Here is a 12,290-nt window from a genome sequence, read left to right as displayed (position 1 = left end):
TATTAAAAGTAGGAAATTAAGATACAGAGATATATAAATGTATGTATATATATTTTTCAATAAAGTAATATTCATTTTGAGTGTGATGTTTCCCAGAACAAGGTAAATAAGACATCAAAGTTATGATAAATAGGTGATAGTTAAGTTTTCTAGCTGAAACCCTATACTGTCTTCTTGTTAACTACTCATATAAATTGGGATATCAATTTGATCAATTGATAAACTATTTTTGACATAAATTTTCCAATTTTTGAATCATAAAGATGGATAATATTCTGGCAAGAAGAATGCCTAGAAAAAGTTATTTTAGAAGACACCAGATGACTCTCTGAAAATAATGTATTCTCTCAAATTTGTTTTTCATCTTATCTGTAGTGCAAATGGTCAGTTACCTACTTGGTATCTTCCTCTCCTGCCTATGTTTATATAAAAGAATGTCAGTGCTTTCCTTGGTTTTTAATTCTTGCAGTATTGCCTCTGACCCAATTCCAGGGACATAGGTTGGTCAGTTTAAGCAAATTGGTAATTCAGCCTTAAGTGTCTCACTCAGTATGATTTACAGAGCCTTGCTCATGTGATATTTCTTTTTCTGTGTTTTCTGTGTATTGATGTGAAGGTTGAATGAAACTGTCTTGCCTATGAAGAAAAGAAGTTCAAAACAATTCAATACCAAAGACAGTAGAGAAGGTAGATGAGAAATAACTGGTCTTTGATGATTTACATTGTTGCTTCAACAAAACAAATAAATTTCTAAACTTTTCATTTTATTCTAGTTGATAACCATTCCCTATGAATGTATTTACAAAGGACAGTTTCATACAGCATGACAAAACAATTCCTGGGACATCAGTATTTCTGTAGTTAATTTGTGAATAGTTTTGTTTTGGTTCCCTTGCAATCTAGAAAGACAGCACTCATAGGTAGAATCATTTTATGCACTAGATTCATGCAAGTTATATAGGAGTCAAGGTGTGACATTAAAAGTAGTAAATAAAGATACAGAGAGATAAATTCTACTAAGCTAATTAAAGATACTAATATAAAATGTAAAATAAAGCATTAAAAAGCAAATAATTCCTTGTATAGTTGTAGATTTAGTGATTAAATCAGTGGAACATGCATAGTTCTTCATGCACAGATAAAGTAAACTTACATGTATGGGAGGTAGCTCAATAAATCTGTGCAACTTGAATTGATCCTGTTTTATGTTTAGTTAGTAGACAACTAAGACAACCAACCCAAATTTAAGTCAACAAGATCAGCATATAGAATACATGGTTTGTAAAAGTCTTTTTTATTGTATGTTAGGATGTGTAAGACTAATTCAAAATTATACTGGTATTATATTAGCCAGAAAATATAAAGAAAGACCATATACTTTGTTTTCTAATCACCATTATTCTATTGCATATGATCTTGATTAAATGGCACAAAACAGATTGGAAATAGCATGGTGCTTGAGACAATAATGCTAGAACTTAAATTTTCCTTAAGAAGTGTGAGAATTCAATGGCAATTTAACAGGTCAGAATTCAGAGATAAAGCATGTGACATGGATCCCTTAGGGAAGAAATGTATCACCTAAAAATAAATCAGATAGTATATATACCAGGATTTTCTGTGATTTTTCTATTCTTTTTGAGGACTCAAGCTTTATGCTTCAGTGATTTGAGCAAAAGCCAGCTTAGTCTTTCTTTTGTTTGTGTTTCTTCTTCTGAATAGAGAACAATTTCATTAAAATCCCTCTTACTCCTTTCATTTATTCATTGCCAGTTACAGGATTAGAGTATAATTAATATGTATGGCTCTATATATTTTGGAATACTAAGCCATAAATACATGTTTCAAGGGAAATTTGATTTTTATATCACAGAATCATAAATTCAATTATAAAAAAAGGTAGCAGAGACAAGCACAAAGGAATTATATGGATTTTCCCATTGTGCATTTCTGTTTGGGACATCAATCATACAAGAAGCTTCCATGTGTATGTAATGTATGTATAATATATGTTAATATATACACATACACATTTATATGCAATTTAATAAATAAAAATTATCCTATTGAAAGACTTATAATCAGGTTCTGATTCTGCTTTTCACTAATAGTATAATTTGTTATGTCATTTAAACTCTCTTAGACAATGTTCAAATGGGATATTAAATATGGCTTTCCCTTTTTCTGAATTTTTGACCCCAAACTCTTTTCAAAAAGTAGTGCAGAAATGATTAAACTGACCACAGTACTTTTAGTTCACTTCCAGAGTTCCTAAGAATGGCCCAGGGAATTGATCTAGAGATGGCAGTCGTGAAGATTCCCTAGAAAGCACCAACAGTCTGAAGCTATATTCAATCCTTCTCTTGGGGGAAAAATGAGTGTCATCTCCCATGTCCCAAAGTAAATAAGGCAGACTCTGAGGGAACTTTAAGACAGCTTGACATTAGTTTTCTAGAAGTTATGGGAGCCCACATAAATTAGTTTTTGCTCATACATGGAAAAGCCTAATGACCAAGGATTGGTTCAAGCTACATTTGATTTCAGAAGGGAGAAGGCAAGAATGGGAGAGCAGCCAATGATAGGGTGGGAAGGGAATTAAAACACTTAACCGAAAGTATATGTAGGATGGTTTCTCAAGTACTAGGGCATGAGTAAATAGGAATGGGCTGTGAGAATAATTAGTTATATGATCAAGTAATTAATGATGTAAATTTCCCAAAGATTGTGTCTTATTGGATCTTATCCACATTTTTTTTGAGTGGAGGAAAAACTGTATTTGGAAAGTTACTATATGTGAGCTACTATATTCAAAAGCTAACCATGAGACTTTCCCCAACTTGCATATCTCCACATTTTTTGGCAATGTTGAGAAGCCAGAAATAGCACCAGAAAGCAAGGGAAAATGGCAAAGCCAAAAGTAATAATGTAAAAGTACCACCAGTTCCTGTCCATCCCATATAATCTTTGGAGCCTGAGTTAGGCATCAACTTGAAAGGAGAAAAAAAATAAAAATATATGAGCAATATATATTAGATTATACAAGACTTTTAGAACCTGAAAGTTATTAAGACCTTGCAGTTATGGGAAAATCATGCTTAGATATAATAAGAGATTGTGAAGAGAAACTTTACTTTCTGTTTAAAACCTAGTAAGTTTCATTAAACAAAATATCACAATGCTAGATGTAATAAAATAATTCAGTGTTTCTCCCACACATACTTTGATGATGAGAGATCCAATGTCTTGGTTTTGATAAAATAATAATAAAATACTAGTAATTGTTTTATTTTGCCTATTACTCTAAGTGTTTATTATATATGTGTTGATCTTTAGCAATCTAAGAGTTTGTTATGATGAGAATCCCATTGACATTCGTACAAATGGAGACTTAGAATGATTAAACAATATCCCTAAAGGCAAGGATCTGATATGAGAAAATTCCTGGATTTTAACCAAGGTCCATCTGACTCCAAAATATCAAGGACTGTGCTCTATGAGGTCATTTCTCAGTCTCATTTAATATACTCTCCCCAAATATACTATTAGCTAAACTTTACAACCAGAATAATTTACACTGTTCAGAACCTGACTCAAGGGTGAAATAAAAAGGGGACAGAGTCTTCCCAGCATCACTTTTATGCAGACCTTTCTCTAGGGCTGTTTTACAAGCTCATTATATGGAAGAAATGAGGGTGGGACACACTGAATGCCAGCAGAGCCCCTCCATATCAGGAGAGCATAAAAATTCCAACGAAGAACTTATTTTAAAGCAGAGCCAGGAGGAAAACTGTCTAAATATTTACGTAAATGAGTCAAGGTTTAATAAATTTTAACTTGTGGTTGATTTGTTAAATTGTATTAGAGTCTGTTTCCACTTGATCCAATACTGCTCTAAATAAAAACTTAGTTTTTATGATTGAAACTTAGCAAATGATAATTAAGTTGTGAAGCAATTTTCTGTTTTTTTTTTAAAGCGAAGTAATTCCCAAATCCATTATAAAGCCTGTGATGAAGTAAACACTCCACCTTTTAAAGCATTCTTGCCAAAGATGTCTTCAGATAGAACTAGGTTTTCATTTCAGTTTTAGAGGTAGTATTTTAAATGATGTAATCAGATGCTTCCCCCTAATTGTTATCACTGGTATCTGTCAGTGTGTAGTACAATCAAGTCATATTGTTACAACATAAAATGCTGAAAGAGAAATCACCAACAATTTAATATAAAAAGCCTGTATGATACTTTATAAAATTTCTTTTTTAAAGATTTCAGGTGCAGATAATTGGCTTAAATAAAATATCCTTTGAGAAAGATATTCCCTTTTTCCATGAATGGTATAATTTTATTGTGTTTTAGTTTACTGTTTTTTTTAAATAATATGAACACCTATGTACACTAACGCAGAACATAACCAATAACTAAAATACATATATGTGCTCAATTTTACTATATCTTTGCATATCCCTAAAAGTTATTATTAAGATAAACTTTTATTTTTTAGTTTCTTGACTTTAAGATTTATATCATACACATGTGTATGCATAATAAATATGTGTGTGGGGGGGTTAATTTTGAGTCTTTTTGAATTATCTACAATGCCTATAAACATAAATATCTTCCAGGGGAGTTACATTTTAAAGAAACTTATGTTAAAAGAAAGTGCTATTTCTTGGTGCTTAAGCTAATTTATTTTTACAGTTGTGCAATAGTTTGTTATGTATATGTGCTTATTTTTAAATTAAATCTCCGTCAGTGAACAGTTGATTTTTTTCTATTTATTAATTTTTACTATTGTAAAAGTAAATAATGAGAATGTTATAATATATGTCCCTTGATATATTTTTTTAAAAATATATGTACCAAAAGTGAAATAATGTTAGTCAATTGTTTTTCAAAGTTTGTGATTTGACCCCACACTAATAATCTATAAGAGATCTAACCAGACAATTGCTTCTAAACCCTTTAATATACTAAGACTTTTAATTTTTTCCTTTGTACCAATTGACTGGTTATAAAACATTATCTCATTTTAAACTTGATTTGAATATTTCCAATCACTGTTGGGGTCTAACATCTCTTTATATTTTGACTATCCCTATTTTCTCATATTTGCATGTGTTTTATTCATGTCATTAAATACTTATACTGAATTAGCCCCAAAATGGTAGAATTCTTTTGCATATTCTAAATGCATATTGAGCATTAAATTTTAGAAAATTTAACAACTAAATATAAAATGGTTTTCAGATAAGGAAAAATGTTTTTAATTTTTTGGTTACTTGCTGGACCAATAAGATACTCCCATTACCTTCTGCAATCTTATTTGTTATTTAATAGACTACATACTATCATTACTAAGATTAAGGTAATCCTGGAAGACATATTAATCAATAGAGTAGAATAGTGTAAGTCTAAAAATACATTTATATGGTAAGGGTTAGTTTCAGATAAAGCATTGCAAATACATAAATGAAGATTTATTAAGTTATGAGAGTTGGGAAGTCTTGTTTGAAATTTGAAAACACAAACTAGAGGATAAATATTCTATAACTAATACTAACATTAATTTTGAGATTAAGTAAATTGCCATTTGAAAACTAATAGAACTACTAGTAAAAAAGGAAAATATTTAAAAATCATTAGATACTATTTGATCATTAGTTTAATACCTAAATTTATGAAACATCATAATAACAATTAACAAAATGTATTAATAGTTATTATTTGTATTTAATAAAGACTCATTTTAAAAGAAACTAATAAGTGCTTGGTTATGTAGGCAAAGGAGGTACATAGGAAACTTATAAAGAGGAAAAATAAAACTATTAGCAAACAATAAAGACACATGATTATTGTTTAAAGTTATCAAATAAAATTCAAACTAAAAATAGGATGTGGCTTTTACTTATTTAGAGAAATGGATTATGAAACTCAATGCAAGCAGGTCTTAGTCAAGCAGATGACTCCTGTGTTGTTCCTACTGGTATGTGTGGCTAACACTGGAGGGAAAGCAGATTTTGCAATGTTAAATTGGGAAACCTAAGTGTTTCATAAGCCTGACATAGGACCTTTTTCCTAGAAACTCTCTTAAAAAATAATTTAAAAAGGGAGTTACATTATAAAACTTATCATGATAGTCATTTAATCTTGAATAACTGGAAATAGCTCAGATATTCAAATATGAATGAGGGCCTAAATAAATTATCCCTTTAGGCAAAAGCTCTTCATTCTTCAACTATGTGATTTCGGTAGTCAGCAGCAGCATCTAGTTTGGGAATAGGTGTCCAACACCATCAACCTTTCCTAACCATTGTATCCATTCCGATTTCTGTCTTTCATATAAGGTCTCTTGGCATCCTGTAAATGACTTGTCTTCATTAAGGCCTTCATAGTATTTTCTCAGAAATTATGCACTTCTAAAAGACTTTCTTTGTCGCTTAGATTGAGAAAGAATTTTCACTGCTTCAGTTATTCTCTCTCTCTGAAAATTTAAAGTCCTTTTCAGGATTTGCAGAAGAATTTAAATTCTCTGGTCAGCTCTGACCTATTGTTGCAAGTTAACAATTACCAATTGTTACCCACACCAAAGAATCAAACTAATACAAAAACAGAAAAATATCAGGAAAATCCTACAAATGCCCACGCACCATAGTATATTTTTCAGAAGGGCTGTGAATTTCCACTTTTGAAAAGAAAAATAATTTCAAATTGTACACAAGAAATTCCTATTCTGCCTTTCTGTCATTTCATCTTGTGTGAATTACCAGGAGCTCTTCCCTCAACTTAGTGTTCTCACTTTTAATATTTCACTTCTCTTCACATACTTATTGTTATCCCTTCCTTAAAAATTATTTCTCTCATACAGATTTTCTCAAATCTAGCAGTTCTGCAATCTGCTTGTTTTTGCTTTGCCTTAGATCCTCACTTACCCAGTGGCATTGCATCTTTTGCCTCAATTAGTTTGTAAAGCCATTTTTTTCTAAGAGACAACAATTTAAAAAGTGACATTCTACATATTTATAAATATATGCTTATTTTAAAATTGTCTTATTTATTATGAAGTCTATGATTCAGAAAGCACAATTCTTTTAAGTTTGTATTCATGGGTCTAGCAAGAGTACTATTATATAATAATAATAATAGGTTTCCAATAAGCATTCATAAATTATGAAAGAATGAGTACAGCTGACTTTTTCATTTATTGACCTCCAGGCTGATGGTATATACTCATTGTTATATAGAATAAATTAATATTAATACATGCTGATAAAATATACATGCCATATAAAAGGCTGTGGAGAATTCATAGAGAAGCAAGTTTTAAAGAAAACAGGCATCTTCTTCTTGTAAGTGACCCAGAGCATCGATACCGCCAGTTATTGGTGACAAGTTCTATTCCTTCACATGTTGAAGTACAACATTAGAGAAGCACACCAAGGCAAGCGTTTAAAACAGGGCTTATTTATAAAGGGGTAACATAGACTTTTCCTGGAAAAGAGAAAGAGGCAATAGCTGGTATCCTGGTATCCCAAGAACTGAGGGTATTCCGCCTTTTTATATGCCCTAGGCTTTCTTTGTTCTCTTGCTCTCTTTCCCTTATCTCTTTCCTGCAAACTGACTAGTCCCAGGAGATGCTCTGTAGGATGGCCAAAAGGTGAGAAGCAGATGGGTTGGAAGGGCCAAGGTGGAGTGATCTGGGCAGGAAGGGGACATAATTAACAACTCCCTGTGGAGAGGGACAATTCCTGGGATAGGTTACCTTAGCAACATGTTGGAGCAGAGGCAGGTTATCTTGATAAGGGTGAAGGAAGGGCTCTGAAGGCATCAGCATTTTAATCCTTCTCCAACATCCTGGGCTCACTCAAATGGGCCTCCTTGATCTGATCTGACTCCATTTACCTATCTAAACCAACTGCCTCTTTTAATTCTGGCTTCATCATTATTTAGTGATTTAATTCTCTGGTTTTTCAAAAAAAGTCTCAAAAATTAAATGGTAAATGTGGAATCACTTATATATGTGCATGTATCTGCTAAACACCACCAGACATCTGTCACTATTTTTGGAATTTTTAACTGAAACCAATTTTTTTTTTTTTTGAGATTTAGTGTGACAGAAGGGAAAGGACATGAATCTACAACTAGAAAAAACTTGGATATTACTTCTGAGTAAAATGTATTTTGAATTAGTGTAGGTCAAGACTGTTTATGTTGGTCTGAATTTCTGTATTGAAACAACACAGCATTAGCATCATAAACAGAATTTAATGGAAACTGATTCAAGGGAATAATAGAGAAGGCTTGTGTTTTGAAATGAAATGAACTTAGATCATGGAAGGCTTCAACTCCTTCCAGAGAAAAATTGTCACAAGTATTAATGGAATGGTAGTTTAATATAAAGACATTGTACAGCTTTATGGAAAACTACACCTTAGTGGAAGAGACATTCTAAAAATCATGTAAGCAAGGGTGGGTGGAAGCATACATGGCACCATGGTCTGTTATAATACAAAGGGCCTTCTCAGTTGGAGATGAGGCCCCTCATCCCCTGAAACACAACTCAAAGGCTGTGGAAGCAATGGGAGTATTGCAGGGTTTCAACTAGCTGTATGTCACCCTCACGGTTTATTTTACTGAAACTAGTGACTTTAGAAGAATGACAGTTTGCCTATTTTGAAAATTTCGCTTATTATCTACAGTGGATAAAATGGTGGGATTCCTCTTTTAGATGTGATTCTATAAAAGAAGAGTACTTGAGTGAGATAAAGTGGTTCCAGGAAGTTTAATCTCCAGGCTGGTTTTTAGCAGTAAATCATTGACATCAATCTAGGGAGCAAGCTTTTTAAGTCTAGTCTCTTCATATTAAATGACCTGCATTATATTATTTTTATTTTTTTCCCTCATGATAGAAAGTTATGGTTAATATATCTATTCATCTTTTTACATTTTTATCTCTTTTTACAATCTTGAAAAATGGTGGTACTTGACAAAAATTTGTCTTGTCAATGAAAATTTGTAGCATTGATAAAAAAATAAATAATTATTAATAAAATTACTGATCTATACAAACAAGAATACACACTCAAACACACACATATGTGCGTGTGTATATATATATGTATATACACACGCACATATATATGCAAAGGATATTTTGAATTGGAAATTATACACAGGTGCACCATCTAATATTTATTTTTGTATTGAATTTAATATAATTTCCTTATATATCATGCACAATATTTTACATACTATAAATTCTATTTTGAAGAATCATCCTATTATATATTCTAGAAAAAAGTTTTTGTTTGCTTGCTATTTCTTTCAGACCTAAATGTTTAAAGATATTTCTTATATAAAAATTTATTCAGGAGACATTGAATGACATACTGGACAATGTCATCAGTGACAGTTTTATAAAATAGATGCTACAAAAGTCTCCATTGGGTTGTTTCTTTTACAGTCTTAAAAAATAAGCAAAATGCATAATGTTAAAATACAGCTCACTACAAATGATACTGATGAGGAAAAAATGGCATCTGTTGAATGGTCATTAGGTGACAGGCATTCTACATTTATTATCTGAATTATTTCAAAATCATTGAAAGCTAGAACATCTCAAGAAAAATGTGAAGAAAATCCTAGAAAATCTCAAAGGTAACAGAATTATATTGGCCAAGTTGGGATATAAATTCCGATCTACTTGTGAAAAGTGCCTAAATCTACAGTTTTCTACCCAGTCGAAGTACATCCACTGACCTGGTATAAGCTATTTTTTTTTTTCGTATTTGCATCCTATTTGGTTAAATGGTATACTTAGAATTTCTGGAGGGGTACATGACTTTCTTCTATTATCTAAAATTTCAGAATCCTTCAGTGTTCATTAAACACTGAATTATTGGAATTTACTGGCAGAGTTCTGATTCAGTAAATATGGAGTGGTGTGCTTGAATTTTCATTTTAAAAAGTTCCTAGGTGTTGGTATCATTGCTGTTATGGGGACCATTCTTGGAGAATACTGCCTTAAATTAATGCTCACCAGTGTAGTTGGTGGTTACCAAGAGAGCAACTTAGCATAAGAGAAGAGTTGGATAATTGCTTAAAAATAGAGAACTCAGAATAATAATAATAATAATAATAATAATAATAATAATAAGCAGCAGCAGAAGCAGCAAGGAAATTGTTCTTTCCTTTGTTAGAATATGTGGAGCAAGGATTATCTACTAATGAGCACAAACTGGGAACAGATATGAGACTCAGTGTTTTGCATTGAAGATGAAGGCTACAAAGTCTATAGGCATAGGAAATTAGTAGTTAAAACACAAGTGTAAACTTTTTGCCTATAATATATTCTTGTTTTTCTCTTACTCTTATTAACTACTATTTCACCTTTCTTGTATCTGACCTCTTAGTCTCAAATGACTTTAACTTCTCTTGCTTTCCTAATCTTAAATTAGTAAGTGCTATCTAGAATTTTATGTTCAGTGCCTTTTTCTTTTCTCAAAAAAGTTTAACCACCATTAATAGCTATAAAATATATCTTTCATTAGGTTTTATTTATTTATGCTTTTGTATTTTCTGTGTTCCTGAGATGTCCTTTATTCTTCTATCTATCCAATATATTGTTCTTTAGCCCAATTGCCATCCCTTCTATAGTGCCCCTTGGAATGCCTTTAATGTTTTTCTATGTAATTCCAAATAGATTTGTATACATATTGAATATTGATTTACAATGTAAATTATGCTTATTTATTTCTGCTTCTGTTTCTTTTGTATAATCCTAAAACACAACTCTATGCCTTATTAATCATTATGTCCTTCACTTTTGACCTCAGAATAAATACTTGATATAATCTACAATAAATATACATTGCAACATGTTGAAAAACCTTAAAAGTGAATAATTGGCATATTGGAAGTGGTCACTTAGTTCACCATCCTAAATTAGTTAATGTCAAACTGGTTGCTATCTGGAATATTCCTCTACATTACTTTGAATATTTCTAGACTAGGTTTGTTTTTGTTTTATTGTCATTTCCTTCCAAACTAGTGAAAAAGCCCTAGGAAGAACCATCTTTGTAGAAAATGTATGTATTATAAATGCAATGTACTTTATTCAGGACATTCTACTAAAATTTAGATAAAATCCAAATTTGAGATAGGAGATTTAGTGAGAATTACTAATGAAAACCCAGTAGTTCTAATTCAAGTTATTGAAGGTGTCCTGTGCACTAAGTCTACCATAGGTACATGAATTAGAAGCAGGGGAATATCACAGTAGGTAGCAGAAACTCTGATCTGAAATCATTTATTCTGTACTGTTGCTAAGAGTATTGATAATTAGTAAATAAATGCTAAATCAAATATAAATTCATCTTGATTTAGTGGCTCATAAGAAAATCTTTCCTATCTAGTGCTAGCATTTGGCCTGGATTCATTGGGTAGAGATGATATTAAGCTTTTGAGTAATGGTCAGAAGGGAGAAATGTCAAAGATGTGGAAACATATTTTGGCATTCTTTCACTACTATGTATGTAACATGTGATTTTTTTAAGCCACAAGGATCCTTATCTTCCTAATAATTGTTATAGCCTAGTGCACAGCACATGGAAGAGTCTCAATAAATATTGTTTGAGAGAATAAATAAATGAATGAAATACAAATAATTGACTTTTCATCATCATCAACTTACTCTGAAATGACCACTTGTTCAATCCCAAATTTTATTTAGTTTTAATTTTATATTTTCATGATGACAGGAGTGCCTTAGAAAACTATTGCAGTATTTTCTGGTTTAGGGGCTTTGCGAGTTTCACTGGTCCATAATTTTTCCTACAGGCAATACTAACACTAAATAGACCTAAAGAAAATATGGAACAATCTCAGGATTGTGTAATAACATTGTTGTTTTACCTTCCAAAAGAGCATACTTCTTATTTAAATGAACTCAAAGAAAATATGGAACAATCTCGGGTTTGTGTAATAGCATTGTTTTTTTACCTTCCAAAACAGCATACTTCTTATTTTTATTTCTTTTTGGATAGGTGTTAAAGTTATTTTCAGTCATTTCAATTAATTACATATGTTTGGTATCACAATGTCATGATAAACTGTCATTTTGTCTGATTTTATTTTCTCATAAACTTCAAGTAATTATTAAATATTCCATCTTGCAGAAATATAATTTTAATTAACATCAGCATTTTCTTGAAAACAGCACAATATCAGTGCTCCCAAGTGTTAATTCCTTGTAAGGTTTGTTTCCAATTTACATTGATATTGATCACATTAAGCA

Source organism: Ictidomys tridecemlineatus, chromosome 7 (genome assembly GCF_052094955.1).
Source record: "Ictidomys tridecemlineatus isolate mIctTri1 chromosome 7, mIctTri1.hap1, whole genome shotgun sequence".
Taxonomy (NCBI): Eukaryota; Metazoa; Chordata; class Mammalia; order Rodentia; family Sciuridae; genus Ictidomys; species Ictidomys tridecemlineatus.
The sequence above is the reverse complement of the archived record's forward strand: the minus strand, read 5'-3'. Positions refer to the sequence as shown.